The following is an 18,593-nucleotide window of genomic DNA, read 5'->3' as shown; positions in this document are numbered from 1 at the left end:
TGCAGGGCCTTATATCTGGTCCTAATGCTATCTAAACTCCTCCTCCTCCCATCCTTAGCTTTGGGAATCTACCAAAGTGTAATGACTGCAACAGTGAAACATGAAGAACATAGTACAGTTGTGTACACTTACCATAAATGTAGATGTTCGAGTGTATTCACTGTTGCAGTTACCTTCCCTCCAACCCCCTGACTTTGTTTGGCTATACCTCTTCTCTCCTTTTCAATGCTTAAAAACTTTTTGGTGTATTTGCTTTTTTGTTTGAGGTATAACCTTGTATATTTATAGATTTAATTGCTTCCCATTAGGGGTGCACCTGACATCTGGGGCAAGAAAAACTGATGTAATGATGGCTGCATGTTTTACCCCTGACGACTTGACGTCACAGAAGAAGAGACAGCAACTGACGCAGGACCCAAGACTTTGTTAATCAGGCCAACTGAGGGCTACCTGCAAGCAGATAACCCAAATGTAATGACTGCAACAGTGAATACACTCAAACATCTACATTTATGGTAAGTGTACACAACTGTACTTTTTCGAGTTTCAGAACCAAAGTCTTCAACTAAAGCTAAGTACCCCATTGAGTAAACTTTTTCTTGCTCCTTACCGATGTCAGTAATGGTTAATAACTGCATTACTTGTGGAAAGCAAATACCTCACAAAGATTTTCATTCGTAGTGCATTCCTTGCCTAGGCCCTGACCACAACGTACCTTGCTGTCGGTTTTGTGCTTTATTTAATCAGCGAACTATCCATCTTCGGTATATTTTCGCTTCTAAATATTTCAGTTTTCAGTTTAATTATCCAGAAATGTCGTCAGTTAGCTGTCTGTCTACCGGGATTCCAAAAAAACGCAAAGATAAAGAAAGAGACAGGCTGCCGAGGTCCAAAGCTGCCAACGACACTTCTCCTAAGCCAGTCACCAGTTCGCCGGTACTCAGTGAGGCGCTTTCTCAGCCCCTGATACCTGCTACTTCTGACTTGCAGGCCTCTACTGAGACCCATTCGGTGTCCCGTATGCCGCGGGATGCTTCAACTGTGGAACCTGCGGATGTCTCTACCTTTGATGGATTCTGAGCTGCAGGCACCGGCTTCTGAGGGTGTATTCAGGCCTATGGACATGCATATTAAACAATGCCTCCTTCTTCATTTAGGCCAAAATCTCGAACCATGCCTAAGAAACCGATGCCCAGGCTGCATGCTCAGGCCTCTATGCCTAAAAAACAAATGATAAGAATGGCTGAAGATCTTATAACTCTAATCAGGGGAAGCCAGCCTCCCCCTTCTAAGAGACCTAGGACTGAAGTTGTTTATGAATCTTCTGAATAGGATTTTGATTTTCTGATTCTTCTGATGATCTGGATTTGCCCTTATCTACTTGGGATTCTGATGCAGAGGACTCTATTCCCTCTGCTTCCCCTCCAGAGGATTTTTCTTTTGGTGAGACCTTACATACTCTAAGGGAGCATTTCCACTGGGAAAGCCAGGATTTTTCTGATTCAAAAAAGAGGCTTGGAGATTTCTTACTCCTGCCTCAGCATAGGCCTTTAGCTGTACCTCCTGTACTAGACATTGTTGATGATGCCTTTTCAGAATCTAGTTTGGCCCCTGATTCTTTGCCTCCTGCTCCCAGAAAACCTGACAGATATTACAGGGTTCCTGATTCTCACAAGTTCCTTTTTAAAAATCCTATTGCGGATCCAGACACTGTTTCACAGGGACCCAAGGGCATTAAGGCTTCTACTGCTAAAAATCCTACCCCCTCTGATAGCGACTCTAGGGTGCTGGATAGATGGGGTAAGAAAGTTTACACTTCTGCAACCTTGGCCATTAGGGCTTTAAACTGCCAGTTTCATATGTTAAAGTATCAGCAACATGTTATTGGATTGCTTAAACAGAAAATGATGTTAATTCCTGACTGTGCTGAAAATAAAGAATTACAGGATTTAATGCATTCTGCTGAACAGGTTGGAACACATACTTTGCAATTTGGATCTGATTCATTAGAGGCCTCTTGCAGGGCTGCTGTTACTGGGTCTGTGCTTAGAAGGCATTCTTGGCTTAAGGAGCAATCTTTGCCTGATCATGTTAAAGCTAAATTGTTGGATACTCCCTTAAATCAGGACCGCCTGTTTGGCAACAAGGCCGAGGAAGTTCTTAAAAAGATGGAACATAAAGCTAAATCTATGCAAACTGTTAAATATTTCTTACAAGTTCAACCTCCTAGATTTAGTAGGCACTGGCCCTCTAAGAATTGGTCTTTTCCAGCCTCTTCAAGGTCTTCTCAAGCCAAACCCAGATGTAGCCAAAACTCCAGGTTCAGTCCCCTGGGACACACAAGACTAAGCAATGGGGGGTTCCACACACAAAGCTGGGAGTAGTAAGACTCCCCCCTATGGAAAACTGTCTCAATAACTTGCTTTTAAAACTTCCAAGCACTTCCCAACTGAATGCTCCTTTAGGCGGAAAGATCGGTCTGCAGGACAAAAATTGGGAACTCATTACCCAGGACAAATGGGTTTTAAATATAGTGTCCCAAGGATACAGATTTCATTTCCACACTTTACCAACACCAAGCTGGTGGCCAGATCTACCCCCAAATCAGTGGGCAGAAGCCCAAAATTTAGTACTCTCTCTCTTAAAAATGGGGGCTATTCAGTTGGTACCAGAAGAGGAAAAGGGACAAGGTTTCTATTCGAGACTTTTCCTGGTACCCCGAAAAGGCAATACATGGCATCCTATCCTGGACCAATCTATTCTAAACACCTTTCTGGTGATTCCAAAATTTAAAATGCTGACTCTTCACCTGCTGCTTCCTATGCTAGGCAAGGATGCATGGTTGGCAACACTAGACTTAAAAGAAGCGTACCTGCACATCCCTATCAGGGAGTCTTGCAGAAGATACCTATGCTTCAAAGCAGGCTACATGCACTATCATTTCTCTGCACTGCCCTTTGGCGTATCTACTGTGCCCAAGGTATTCACAAAGTGCCTAGTTACAGTCATTGCATTTTGCAGGCAAAGAAATATTCAAATTTACCCGTACCTGGACGATTGTCTAATTTAGGCAGAAAGCAAGGACATTATTTTGAATCATTTGCCTTTGTTTAAAGGGTACTGACTTGTTTGGGGTTCACCATAAACGAAAAGAAATCCCACCTGGTACCCTGTCAACAAATTATATTCCTGGGAGCAAGTTTGATAACAACTTCCCAGATGGCTTTCCTCACGCCAGAGAAACGGATTCATTTGACAACTTACTTCAAACAAGTGGCACAAAAAAAACCCCAGCTGTCTGCAAGGCAAATACTGCAAGCCTTGGGGTTCATGGCCTCCTGCATTCTTCTAATTCCTTATGTAAGACTGCATATGAGGAAACTACAGTGGTATCTCAAAAGCCTATGGTGTCAACATTCACAGGATCTAGAAGGAAGGATTCCTATCGTACCTTGCCTACGCCTAGAGTTCCTCTGGTGGGCAGAGGCCTAATACCAAAACAGGGACTACCATTCACATTACCCCCTGCCGCCCAAATCTTAACAACAGATGCATCAGACTTTGCATGGCAGGGGGGGGCTCACCTGGCAGGGAAATGCATACAGGGCAAATGGAACCCAAGTCAAATGCACCTGCACATAAATCAAAAGGAAATGTTAGCTGTACAGAATGTTCTGACAGTCTTCAAGGACCACATTCTTCCAGGACTTCTAATGGTAATGTTGGACCACACCACTGTCATGTTGTACATAAACAAGCAGGGGGGTACACATTCTTACCCCTTCTGCAGACTAGCCATGGCATTGTGGAATACAGCCTTGATCTTCCAAGTGAATCTACAAGCTCAATTCCTGCCAGGAAAACTAAATACACTGGCAGACGGACTAAACAGAAACCTCATGAACCCATACGAGTGGAAACTGGAACCAAGGATTTTCAACATGTTGACAAGCAAATACGGGATCCCAGATATAGACCTTTTTGCCTCCCCACAGAATCATCAACTGGACATATTTTGCACAAGGATTCCCACCAAGCTAGCTTGGAAAGTGGATGCTCTATCCTTCAGCTGGAAAGACCGATCAGTTTATGCCTTTCCTCCTCTTCCTCTGCTCTCCAAGGTTCTACTAAAGATCAAACAGGACAAGCCAAGGACGATTTTAATTGCACTAGACTGGCCTCGCCAGCACTGGTACCCACTCTTGCGCAGTGTGTCACGCTTGACTCCATGGCACCTGCCTCACACTCCTTCCCTGTTGTCTCAGCAGGAGAACCAGATTCTGCACCCTCAGCTGCAAATCCTGAACCTAGCAGCCTGGCTAATTACCTAATCTCTCCTTTACCATCCCTCAGTATATCAGTGATGGATATCATTTTAGAGGCAAGGAGGCCTAGTACTAGAAAATCTTATGCTTCAAAATGGAAAAGATTCTGTGCCTGGAACCAATCTCAAGGAATGAACGCAGCAGTGCCCAATTTACCTCAGATTCTACAATACTTGACTGAGGTGCTTCATAAGAGCTTGTGTTTTTCCTCCATCAAAATTCATGCCTCAGCCATTTCAGCTCATTATAGCACAGGGCCTCCCATCTTCTCTCACCCACTGCTCAAGCAGTTCCTCAGAGGGGCCAAAATTTTAAGGCCACCCAGGAGAGCTCCAACTCCAGCCTGGGATCTTAACTTTGTCTTGGAGAAACTCAGTCTTCCTCCTTTCGAGCCAGCTGCTACTGCAGATTTAAAATTTATTCCCTGTAAAACAGATTTCCTTTTAGCAATCACTTCTGCAAAAAGGGTATCTGAATTACAGGCCCTTATGGCAATGTAACCTTTCATCATCTTTCATGCGGACAGGGTGTCCCTCAGAACCAATGCCTCCTTCATGCCCAAGGTGGTATCCATTGTGGCTCTTAATCAGTCCATTCATTTGCCTACCTTCTTTCCTAACCCATAGAACAAACGAGAATGGATACTGCACTCTTTATGTGTGCACAGACAGCTTAAATTCTACTTGGACAGGACTAAACCTCAAAGGAAATCTGAACAACTGCTGGTGGAATTTGCTGCAGGGACATAGGGGAAAGCTATTTCAAAACAAACCATTTCAAACTGGATAGGCCACTGCATTCATTTCTGCTATAAGCACCATGGAAAACCTATCCCACAGGGCATCAGACCCCATTCAAGCAGGGCTGCATCTACCTCTACAGCCTTTCTCAGGGGCGTCCCTACTAGAGACATTATAGAATCTGCTACCTGGAGTTCTGTACATACTTTCACCAAGCATTATCATTTGCCAATTTTCTCTAAATCCAGAGCTGGTTTTGCCACTGCAGTCTTGCAGGGCCTTATAGCTGGTCCTAATTCTATTTAAATTCCTCCTCCCAACCTTAGCTTTGGGAATCTACCCAAATGTAATGACTGCAGCAGTGAAACACGAAGAACATAGTACAGTTGTGTACACTTACCATAACTGTAGATGTTCGAGTGTATTCACTGTTGCAGTCCTGGTTACCCTCCTTCCAGCCTCCTTTCTTCTTTTGGCTATATGTCTACTCTCACTTACTATGCTTTAAAAGCTTTTTGGTGTATTTGCTTTTTTGTTGGAGGCATATCCTTGTATTTATAGATTTCATTGCTTCCCATTAAGGGGGGCACCTGACATCTGGGGCAAGAAAAACTGATGTAATGGCATCGGGTGCATGTTTTATACCCCTGACGACCTGACGTCATGGAAGAAGGGACAGCAACTGACGCAGGACCCAAGACTTTGTTAATCAGGCCGACTGAGGGCTACTGCAAGCAGATAACCCAAATGTGTAATGACTGCAACAGTGAATACACTCGAACATCTACATTTATTGTAAGTGTAATGTGTAATGACTGCAACAGTGAATACACTCGAACATCTACATTTATTGTAAGTGTACACAACTGTACTTTCCTCCAGGGGCTATTCAGTTCTGAGGTATGTATGTCCGTAAATCACTTTTATGCCCCATGCCTTGAGTAGGGAGCATAAGTGTGATGTACGACCTATGTAAAATCCTAAGGCTTTGGTATGCTGGTGGGATGTTGAGCTACCAATCGCAGGGAATCCTTTAGTAAAGAATACTGCAACAGTGAAGAGAACTACATCCACTGTTATGGTAATGTTTAAAGAGAACATTATCTACTGTTATATAAGATTTTACACAACTGTACAAAGAATACTGCAACAGTGATGAGAACTGAATCTACTGTTATGGCAAGACTTGATGAGAACATCATCTACTGTTATGGTAAGAATTTACACAACTGTACTTTCTCTTCCTCAGCTGCATCATAAATACTTATTCCTGCTGGCTGCATTTCCACTGTTCCTAGAAAGAAAAAAATAATTAACAAGGAGCCCTTGCCATTGCTGCGAGCTTGGTCTAAACCCCTGCTGATAATGGCTGAACCTTCAGTGGCCATTTGTTGCTCCTCAAACTACTTACTCACTTCTGGCTTCCGCTGGAGTAGTCCTTTCAGCCACCAGGAGTTCAGCCATGTCCATTTTGGCTGTTCCAGTGTCCAGTATGGGCATGTGAGAATTTTTAGGGCTGGGAGACACTCCAGGAGAGTCTTCATTGGGTAACAGGTGGTAAGAGACCATTAGCCTGGATGGACATCCCTTGATAGGATCATTGTAAAGAAAAAAAACAAAAAAACAAAATATTATCTCAAAAGGTAAGTATAGCTAAGGTAAAAAAAATATATATATATATATATATATGTGTGTGTGTGTGTGTATATATATATATATATATATATATATATTTTTTTTTTTTTTTTTTTTAAAAAAAATGCATTACAGGCTATGAATCCTGGTTTCCAGATGCCCTTAAAGGTGAGCATCCCCTGTAAAGAAATTTCTGAGAAAACCGGGTCTGATAATTCTATGATAGACACCACAGGGCTTCTCTTCAACTTTCACAAGGGCAACTTTCTGACTGTGAAGAAAATACAAAGTCTTTTCCTCATATGGAAGAATCCTCTCTTAATTAGACCACAGCCAGGGTGAATTTGGATTTTTTGTGGGAATAGATGTTCCTCTTGAACTGAGAAGATATTGTAATATGCTACAAATGGATATTCCTAATTCATCACCAATCCTTCATATTTTGCCAGTCCTGGAGGACATGTGGAATGCTGCTTGTAATCATCCTGATACCTGGTTGTCTGTCCTAAAAAAACTTTTTTTCTGCCAGTGTAGATCAGGCCCAGCTGCTATATCCACTGCATTTCCTGCAGTGAGTAGACTGGCATTGAACACCTGTCCTTCAAATGGTGACAAGGAAAAGCAAGGTGTTGGAATGTTTTCTTCTTCCACTTTGGCTTTCAGAATTCTCATTTTTCAGACATACATATAGAAGTTTATGCTGAGTTATGTGGATAGACTGAGGCAACTTGCTGCTTCACTTCCTACGTAAGAAAGTTCTTTTTTTGAATCAGACTGTTTCTGCCTACTTCCCAGGTATCTAAACATACTTTGAGAGTGTATTTGATTGTACAGATTCTGTGTCTAGAGTTACTGCTGCAACAGTGTTGAAAAAATATGGGTATGTAATCAAAAGTTTGCCGATGAGTTAGTCTGAAATCTTGGAATTTGCTTTAGAAAAGAGGTATTGCCTGGCTCATCTGCTGACCAGGTTCTCAAACAATATGATTAAAGAAGGAAATCGATTTATGGAGTTTCTAAGATTTTTTTCATGTCCTGCAATACAAATGTTATAGGTCTCCTTCTTTCACAAAATAAAAAGCCAGCTAAGCCAAAAAAAAGATGGCTGGAGGGAAAGGAACAGGGTTCCTTTAAAAAAAAAAGGAGTCATTAACAGTACAGAATGACTATGCCAGCATTCTTTCCCCCTTCCCTTTGCTTCGGCCAGTATCTCCACAAGTTTGTCCCACAAACCGGTTCTCAACATCCCCCTGTGGCAAAACATTATCAAAGATGCTTGAGTGTTAAAAGTGGCACAGGAGGGTTACTGATGGCACTTGACAAATGCCTCCTTTCAGGGGAATTCCTCCCCACCCTCGGAACCAAACAAAATATTTTCCTCAGGTTCCACAGTTTTTACATACCCATGGAGTAATAGAACCAGTGTCTGTAAGTCAGAGGGCTAAATGCTTTCTTTTCCAGAATGTTTCTGGTACCAAAGAAAGTGGCCGCTTGGAGACCACTAATAGATTTTTCATTTCTAAACCTATATGTGAATGTACCAAAATTAGAAATATTGGCTTTACAAAACCCGTTATCCTTCTCTCATGAGTTACAGTGTAATACTAAATGTAAAACATGTTTATTGACGCATTCCCTTAGCCACAAGCTTTAAGGAAATTCCTAAAGATCTCTATTTCTGAGTCACAGTGTCACTTTTATGCATTACCTTTATCTGCTACTCCAAGAGTGCTCACACAATCCCTAGCACCAGTCATAGCTTATTGCAGACTAAATGGCATTCCCTTTTCCCATATTTCAATAACTTATATTTGCAGATCTTTATCCAGATGTCAGGAGCCATTAATATGGCTTTATGAATCTTCTAACCAGTATGGGCTTTCAGCTAAATGTTGCAAAATCCTCCTTGACCTCCTCTCTCAGGATTGTGTTTCTCTGCCTTCTAGATTTTTCTCTTCCATAGGCTTTATTGATACAAGAAAAGGTGGATTTTTATATATCGAATATTTCCTGAGCTCCAATCAGTCTCTCAATTTCTGCAAGAGAATTTCTTGGGATACTAAGGTTCATGGCTTTTATGATTCTCATAATTCCCATAGCCAGGTTGCACATGGAAATGATGCAGTGTTTTCTGAAAAAAAAAACACATGGACCCAGCATTTACATCCTCTGGAGGTTTCCAGTTTGGGGTTTTCTAAAAATAGAACTGCATTGGTGGAGACAACAAATTCAGCTGAGACCAAGTTTTCCTTTTTCTCCTCAGACCCCAAAGCAATCTCTCACCACAAATGCTTCAAATTTTGCTTGAGAAGCAATTTCCATGAGAGTAAAGGTGTAAGGCCTGTACCATCATCCAGACAGGCCAAAACACATCAGTATAAAAGAAATGTTGTTATGTGTACCTTAATGTCTCCATCACATGTTGTCACCAGAATGTCTTCAAGTGATTATAGACTGATACCGCAGTCATGTTGTGTTACATAAGTAAGTATGGAGGTACAAGTATATACCTCTATGCAGACTGGCTGCAATGGCTTGAAAAGTAGATTTATGGCATTACTTAACCCTCTGAGCATGTTACATTCTGTCATAGCAAAACATAGTAGCAGATGAGCTCATAGTAGCAGATGAGCTGAGCAGGACCACGACAGACCCTCATGAATGATTCTGTTCACTTCCTTTTAAAAAAAAGACTGCAAATTCTGCACCAGGGCTCCTTGCAGGCAAGCCTAGAAAACAGATGCATTTTCATTCCCATGGATGGGAATATTCCTTTATGATTTTTCCACTGATAGCTAAGGTAATTCTGAAGATGCATAAGAATGCCCCACAGATCATTGTGGTGACTCCATTTTAGCCCAGGCAGTGGTTTTCCTTTTTTGTGGAACTGGCAAAGGACAGTTACCATAGGCTTCCTCATAGACTGAATCTACTCCCACAAGACAGGAGTTTGATACACCCCAATCCTAGTCAATTTACTGCCTGGAAGTCACTTCTAATACATTTTATGCACTTATTTTATGAAGATGTGCAGCAAGTTCTAAAGGAGGCAAGAAAATCTGCTACTGGTAAACCTTAATTGGTAAGTAGAAGAAATGTTCTAGCTGGTGCCTAACCAGTACCAACATACCCTGTAGATCAATGCGTGTGTGTGTGTGTAAGTGTGTGTGTGTGTGTGTGTGTGTATACACCTTTAAGAAGCTATCCAAGGGCTTGCACAAGTGTGTAAATACTGAGCACGTGCGAGCCTGACTGACATTTTGTAGTAATCAGCTGAGATGTAAACGTGTGTATGCAAGGTCTGTCTATTAACTAGTTTGCTCGTATTTTATGATGCTGCTAGCCATCCTGATGTGTTTCTATGTATTAAAGCATCTAAACAAAAATCCTAGCCTTCTTGTTATATGTGTTAGAGACAAATGAGCGACAGACCCATCAATGATTTTGTACCATTGTTGCTCAAATATTCTTCTATAAAGGTTCATCGGCCCAGGGATCCTCCTTTGTCCTCTCTGCTTGTGGTAAAACAGTTTCTGCAATGAGTTTTACACCCGAAACCTCCTCATAAACAGGTTGCTCCTGCTTGGGATCTCAACATTGCACTGGAGAAGTTAAATATGTCACCTTTTGAACCTGCTTATCAAGCTGATTTAAGGTTATTTAATTAGAAAACTGTACTTATTGCTCTGACATCTGCAAGAGGAGTATCTTGAGTTTTAATCTCTCATGGTGGGTGAACCTTACTTCATATTCCACAAAGGTAGGGTCACATTAAGAACAAACCCGTCTTTTATGCCCAGAATGGTTTCAGACTTTATTTTGAATCAAGCATTCAATTTCCAAGTTTTCTATGTAGAAGATAAAAATCTTTCAGAAAGGATTCTGCATACTCTGGACAGGCATAGGTAATTCAGTTCAATCGTGACAGAAAGAAGTCCTTTAAAAAAGCTGATCAGCCATTAATTTCCTATCAAGGTACAAAAAGGGACATCTTGTGTCTAAACATACAATTTCCAGGTGGTTGTCCTCAGCTATTGCTTTTTGTTGCTCCAGCTATGGCAAATCCATTTCAAACTGTATCTAGGCACATTCTGCTAGAGCCTTGCTTTCTTCGATGGCATACTAGAAAGGGTGTACTGTAGAAATATCGTAGAAGCAGCTACATGGTCTTCTGTAATACCTTTGTAAAGCATTTGTAAATTGGATTCCGTTCAACGTCCAGGGTGATCTTTGGTAGGACCATTCTCCAGGGTCACCTACATCCGTATCCTTCCAGGTTGGATAGGCATTGTTAATCAATTCGTGTAGCCTAAAGGCTACTGCAGCTGTGGGATCTATGAACATAGTAGAGTTGTGGAAGTTGCACTTACCCATAACAGTAGCTTTTTGAATTCCTCACTACTACAGTAACCGCACCCCCTTGCTCTTGCATATAGTTTTAAGGTAAGGGTGTGTGTGTGTGTTTCCACTTTTGTTATTTTTAGTTTTTTGCTGCTGCTGTTCAGGATTGTTAGACTTTTCTCTCTGTCTGTGTGCAAGAAAGTCTTGAAGAAGGTTTTTGTTTGACTGCTGATTTCCTTTCTTGGGGATAGCTAGTCAACAGTCAGAGTGAATGCGTATACGTGTGTGTGTGTGGGGGGGAGGGCAGACCTTTGTGAAGTTGGCTTATTGTTGCTTCCTAGGCTTTGAAACAATCCATGTAGCCTTTGGCTACTGAAGCAGGCAGGAATTCAAACATCTACTGTTATGAGTACATTCAGTTTACGCAACTGTACTGCTAAACTTCACATTCCATCCATTAATTATCAGAATTTCTTTCCAACAGTATGCCTTGTACATACATCTTTGTCATTGTCTGTGTTACATTTAGAAACCTTACATTAGTAATTCTCATTTTCACAGTACCCACAAACAGTTCATTTTCACATTTCTGTTCACAATCATGCAAATTGTTTTGAACACATTTGTTTTTCCTTTTACACTTTTTAAGGAAGTGTCCTTTTGCAGTACAGATTCCATGGGACTGATAAAACCTGGACAGTGACTTTTCTTCTCATTCCTAAAGTACACCTACTGCAAGTCAACATTAAAATGATGGATATATCTTTGTCTTGCATGCTTTGTTACAGTATGTGCTTTTTTAAAGTATGTTGCATTTTGAATTTTTTTCATATCCATTTCTTTGACTGTATATCTTGCCTTTATTTCTTATTTTTGCCTTAATGTGCGACTTAAGTACAGTTAAACATACACGATTTTCCAGAATTTGTGATAAGGTCAAGACTGTTTCTCCTAAAAGTCTGCTGTTTCTTTTGCTATATGTGTGCAACAAGTTAGGATTCATGCAATTTATTAAATTCATTTTTTGGCTATTGGTTTTCAACTCTATTACATGTACGTCTGTAGGCTGTATAGGTCCTTGTGCTTCCACATGTCTAATAAATGGAAAGCTTTAGTGGGCTGACAATAAGTACTGAATTTCTCTTTAAGTGCTTTTTTTCTCCTCATGAAGAAAAGGTTAAATACCTTTATAGTTTCTTCAGCAGCATACAGGAATGTAACACACCAAATCTCTTCAGACTTTTTGTAACTCCCGAGTGGCATAATGTCTATGTAATTTGATATTTTCATATGTCTGTCTGTCTTTTTTATACTTGGTTGCAAAGCTTTACACTGGATTCTCACATTTCTTTCCTCCTAGTTACTTCATCAAACCTTTTGCAGCCAAACATCACTGCCTACAGTGGGAGATGGTTAAATTCTCCTAAATATTGCATTTTTCCCATTGGACAATAGCAATGGGTTGGAAGCTGCCAGAAGGTTTGTGTTTAACCTTTGTCCCCTGCTTTTTGTACTAGGCCAACAGTGGCTTTGAAATACACATTTTTCAATGCATACATTTCTGTACATGCCATTTGTCTCAGATTCCCCCCTAAATGTACACCACAGTCCACTTCCCCAAACATCTGTCCCCCACATAGGTTAGTACTAGGCTTACTGCTCTTGCGAACCATTTTAAGCCTAGCCAATTATCCCTTGAAAGACTCAAACCCTGGACCTTGTGTTTGTAAGGCAAACACCTTAACCATTAGGCCACCCTCCCAACATCCTTCCCCAGAGATGGGAACTCATACCATTAGTCACTTCATGTTCTGTCTTTCTAGACCTGTGATGCTGGCTGGGGTCAGCAGTTAAACTCAGTGTGCATGAGAAAAGCAAAGCATATATCCAAGTAGGCCAGATGTGTAGTTAAGCAGTTGTGACATTTATGCACAAGACTGGCTTCTTCTACAATTTTGTCATTATCTGTTTATTAGTATAACTACTAGTGTTATAACATAATGTTCATGTTCACAGTTTATTTTTGGATTATAGGCCCATTAAAGGGCAAATTCTCTCCATTAGTGGCAAGCTGTTCTACTTCCCTTACAGTTAAAGAACATTACCCACCCTTCAAGGAGGAGCTCTCCAGAGCTACTTCATAAGAGATTATAGTCCTTGCTTTTAAGCATCAGTTACTGTACTATCCAAGTAGATTTGAAAAGATTTATATTTGCTGGGTAGTACTTGAGAACATCTTCAATTTGTTTAACACTGTTATTTAATTATCAAATACCTTAGGATGAGAGAGCATATGATGAAGAATGATTACCTTATAAATTTCTCTGTGTTCTTTCTTTGATGTCATAGACTTGTTTGATTACTATGTTAGGAGGTTTACTTTTTACAGTATTATTTCTCAGGATAAAATGTTTGTTTTATTTCACATCCTGTTTTAATTGCCTTACCAGAGTTTGTTTGCTGTGGTTACCTTGAGTAACTGTGGAGAATCATCTTCCAGCTATTCTGAACAGCCGTTTGAAAGGGATTACATGTTAACCAGGCTTTGAAAGAATTTCTCAGATGATTGGAGTCTACTAGGGTATGTGAATTAATTTTATCACTAAGAAGAACATCTGTAATTAATCTTGAAGTTTGAAGACTTGTTTTTGATTGCGTATTTTAAAATTATTTTTTGGTACTTTTGTCAACTTTGTCATTGTAACTCAGCTGAAGATTAATTTTTACTGCTTATTTATTTAATTATTCTGTGTTTTCCAATGATAAAATGTTCAACATTTTGAAAGCTTGCATCTAAAAATCAAGTTTTCAATTAAAAAGCAACTCTGAAGAATCTGTAAGTGAGGTGAGAAGTTTCAGCAGAGAAATCAGCTATATACAAGTTGTTGACAAATGACCAATTTTCTTCATGTGATACTTATGTTCTTTCTCTTTGTTTCACGGTGAATAGTTGTCAGATTGAAACTACATAGTCCAGAAAGATCTTTTAATTTAGCTTCACTGCAGTATAACACTGCATCCTTTGGATGTTTTAACAGAAGCTCTGATGATGTCATTTTCATTCGTTCCTCAACCTGTGGGTCTTGGATCCGACCCTCAGATCCGACTCCGCCACTTCTCAAGCTTGAGAATTGAAGCTCAAGCACCTCCTATCCTACACACAATGTCTCATTCCCCCAGACTACCTCAGATCTCATTTGCTGCTCGTCTAATAAGCATCAAGGTGTCGTCGATACAGAGCTCATCTGGTGTTCTTAAGTAATTCAGGAAATAAAAACTGTGAGTTAGTTTAGTGAACAACTTCTTATCTTCCTACCCTGTTTTTTCCGTGTTAGAGAACCTTTAAGTGTAGTTTAGTATTTATAGTTTACTCGGGTTTCTGCCTGACATAACTTTCTTTCTCACTGTCTCTCTCTCTCTTTTTTTTTTAAAATCTTCTTAGTTATGACTGATCCTAAGCCTGATGCTAAATCAGACAGACCTTTAGGTTTTAAAAAATGCATTTCCTGTGGACATGAGATCCCATTGTCTGATGACCACAGGGGAATGCATGTACTGTTTAGTCCCTGCTCACCTAGAGAGTTCTTGTAGTGAGTGTGAGGGATTCCATCCAAGTGCTCTTGAGTATCGGAGGAACAAACTCATCCTAAAGGGTTTGCTTCCTTTGTCTTCTACTTCTGCTGCTCCCTCCACTTCAGGGGCTCAAACCCCCTCCAGAAAACATAGAGAGACTCAGGAGGCCAGAAAACGCTCCCCGGATAGGTCTTCTTCCTCTGCCTCTGATTCTACCAGGAGGGTACCAAAATCTTCAGATCTGAAGTCCTCAGAACTGACCTTTTCAATGCCACATTGTCCTCCTCCACCTGGTGGTCCACTTGGCAGCTTGGAGCCGAGTGTGTTGGTGCAGAGATCCCCCCTTCGGGAGGTCTCCCCTAGAAAAACATCCTGACTATCCACAGCATCCTCTTCCATCAGGTCCCTCTCACAGCTTATCTGAGAGCGATGTAGATAAGCCAATGAGGCAGTTTCTGCAGGAACAGATTCAGATGGGTTTTCCGAGCTCCGTCCCCCACCTGATCCGTGAGCAGACTTTCCCCTTTCTGGCCTGTAGCTCCTTCTCCGATCTGACCTTCGGCTTCGAAGCCTTCGGGTACATTGGTACCAAGAACTGAGATGGAGCCTTTAGTTGTTATCACTTCATGTCCGACAGCCTCCCCAAAATGCTCTGCGCCAACTGTATCTGTGTCAAGTTTGTCTCGGAGCAGCAGCCTTGACGTCTAGTCTGGGGAGTTGACCTCAACTCCGAAGTTTTCTGAGATGTCGCTTACCCTTGGAGCTTCGACGTTCAACAGCTTGGCACAGGCTCCCTCAGAATGGAGTATTCTGGGTGCTCAGAAGATGTCTGTTCTGACAGCTTCTGCTCCAGAGGGATGACTTTTGGTTACTTGGAGTCCCTCTGCCTTCGAAGTGGTAGAGAGGGTTCTCTCATATCCTAAAAGAGCCTTGTTTTTTACTTCTTTGGAACTGCTTTTCACCATCATGGAGTTTGTGTCTGAGGCATCTTGTCTACCATGGGGACAGCCAGCCCTAGGAAACGTCCAGCCCCTTACATCAGTGGAATCCCAACTTTCTTCTGACACCTCCACTGATGGGGGAGATGTCAGTAGAAAGTTGGGGTTCCATTGATGGAAGGGGTTGGAGGTTTCCATCAGTGGAAACCCAACTTTCTTCTGACACCTCCCTGGAGCATCCAACTGAGGAGGTTCCTCTGAAGAGATGGTGTAAAAGGAGGCACTTGGATTTTCCCAGGACTCAGTCACTACTGATTCTGATTTTGAGAAAGGGGAGAGATCCCCAAGATCTCCACCTGATGATGTCTCCTTTGCAGACATCTTAGAGATACTCCGCCAAAGGAGTGGTTGGTCTACTCAAAACCCCGCCCCAGAGGAAACTGAGCTTTTGGAAGCTTTCGGGTCCAGCCCATCTACATTCTGGGTGTCCCCCTCTGCAGATGCTCTTATTGACCTTGTATCTACCAGGGAATGGAAGGAACTGGACACTGTGGAGTCCATCCCAAAGAAGGTCAACAAAATTCTTAGTGCACCCACAGACAGGACTCATTGGATAAAAGGGATTCCAGTAGATCCCATGGTGGTTGCAGAATAGATGTTGTGGGGCTGTAGACAGGTTTGGCAAGAGAGTTTATGCTGCTGCTACCTTTACCTTACGAACATTAAACTATTTATTTTACTTTACTAGGATACAGAGGAACCTCTTCAAAGAATTCACTAGTTCTACTCCAGAGTCCATGTCTGTCAAGGAACAAGAAGACATTTTCTTCCAGAATGGCCACTCTACAATCAATATCCAACACGTCCATAAGATTGATTTCCCACCAACAGACACGACACATTGGATAAAAGGGATTACAGTAGATGCCATGGTGGAAAGCTCCACTGTCCACCCCCTAATAGAGAATCTAGGGCTATGGGCAGGTTTGGCAAGAGAGTTTATGCTTCAGCTACCTTTACCTGACAAGCTTTAAACTATTTATCCCACTTTACTAGGCTACAGAGGGACCTCGTCAAAGAACTCTCTAGCTCAACCCCCGGAGTCCATGTCTGTCGAGTAACAGAAGACATTTTCTTCCAGAATGGCCACTCTGCAGTTGATATCCACCATGTCCATGAGGTTGATTTCCCACACTACTGAGGGTGCCTCTAGGGCTGCCAGTTTGGGCATTGCCATTAGGTGTCACTCCTAGATGTGGCTGTGTGACTTTGTGGAACCTTTCAAGGCATCAGCTGTCAATGCACCTTTTGACAGATCATCTTTTTTCAGCCCCACAGTCAGAGATGCATTCTCCTGTAGTGAGAAAGATGGGAAGACCTTATCTGCCACTGGAATCAGTTTTTCTACCGCACAAAGATCCATCTCCAGGAACCAGCTTGGAGGAAAAAATGTGGTTCAAGAAATCTCAAGGTCCTTTTCAGGGATTCAGGGAGACTTTGCCCCCAGAGGCAGAGGGGGTAACAGTTATAATGGGAGACACTGCCCCTGTGGCAGTGGGGGTCCACAGAACCCGGGGTCTTGTGATTCCTTCTTGGACAGACCCTTCCAGCGCTCCTGAAAGGTTGCCTGACTGTCCTTCTGTGGAGGCAGTCGAGGGGCACTTTTCCTTGCACACAGAAGCCTGGGCAGCCATCACTAACACCTTGTGGGTGCTAAGGATCTGTTCCAGGGGATATTTGATTCCCTTTTCAGAAAACCCCAAACCAAAGGCTCATCTCCCCGATGTCCCACCCAATCAGAGGGAGACAGCAGCTCAGGAAATTTCAAAACTGCTGCAAAAAAGAGTCATCAAGGAGGTCCCTCCCAACCAAATCATATCGGGCATTAACTCAAGATTCTTTTAAGTACTAAAAAAGACAGGGGACCTGAGGATGATCCTGGGCCTGGCATCCCTGAACAAATTGGTAAAGAATTCAAAATTCAGGATGGTCATGGTCATGTCTGTTCTACCTCTTTTGAGAATGGACGACTGGATGTGCGCTATATACCTGAAGGATGCATACTACCACATCAAAACAGACAGAAGCTCCAGAAAGTACCTTCTTTTCGGGCTGGGAGCCAGTCATTACCAACTCAGATCGCTCCTGCTTAGTCTCACAGCAGCCCCCAGGGTGTACACCACATCCATACCGGTAGTCGCAGCTCTTCTCAGACGTCAGGAATTCCACGTGTTTCCATATCTGGACAACTGTCTCTTAATCACTGCAACCAGGCATCTACTTATTCATGCCGGGGACTACGAGTTACAGCTAGCTCCCACTCTCGGCATAGCCATCAACATGCATAAATCACAGTTAGAACCTGTACAAACCATAAATTTTATAGGACCACATTTGGACACAAGAACCTGGGCCTACCTCACACCAGACAAGATGTCAAATTTAAGGCTGCATATCAAATAGATTCTGGCTGTACTAGCCCCCACAACAAATCTGGTGCTCAGTGCTTTGGGCTCAATGGCTGCCACAATAACTGTTCTCTATAGCACGCTTACACATGAGAATCTTACAATGGACATTAGCAGTCCAAATGTCATTACACAAACAACCCTTACACCTTCCGATCAAGCCATCACAAGTATGTAAAGACTCCCTTCTTTGGTGGCTTTATTCCTCAGCGGTTACTCAGAGACACCCCTTTGTTTCTCCACTTCCAAATGCCACGCTGACCATGGACACCTCCCAGGTGGAGGGGGTGGGGCATTTTCTGGGTTGGACAGTCCAGGGTACATGGACTCCTCAGGAGACCAATTTGCATATTAACATTCTAGAGATGAGAGCGGCCCTTCTAGCGTTGCAAGCACTGCACAGTTTTCTTCCTCTAGGGACCATTGTGATGCAGTCAGTATGTCAGTAGTCTGGTACCTCAATAAGCAGGGAGGAACCAGCTCTTACTTGCTGTGTCTAGAAGCAGCGAGAGTATAGTAATGGGTGATCTCTAACAACTGCTTTCTAACTGCAATGTACATTCCAGGGGAGTT

General features: G+C 42.1%; 1 protein-coding gene across 2 annotated transcripts in view; it reads left to right on the top strand.

Moving 5' to 3' along the window:
* Positions 1-18,593, top strand: part of HDAC5 (histone deacetylase 5) — a 2,571,411-nt gene that overhangs the window by 778,987 nt on the left and 1,773,831 nt on the right. For both annotated transcript variants that reach the window (XM_044055165.1, XM_044055164.1), the window contains one exon: positions 13,492-13,622. The gene's annotated coding sequence lies outside the window, so the exon portion shown is untranslated. The remainder of the gene's footprint in view (positions 1-13,491; positions 13,623-18,593) is intronic.

Source organism: Protopterus annectens, chromosome 13.part0 (assembly GCF_019279795.1).
Source record: "Protopterus annectens isolate FY-2018-M chromosome 13.part0, PAN1.0, whole genome shotgun sequence".
Lineage (NCBI taxonomy): Eukaryota > Metazoa > Chordata > Ceratodontiformes > Protopteridae > Protopterus > Protopterus annectens.
The sequence above is the reverse complement of the archived record's forward strand: the minus strand, read 5'-3'. Positions and strand labels throughout refer to the sequence as shown.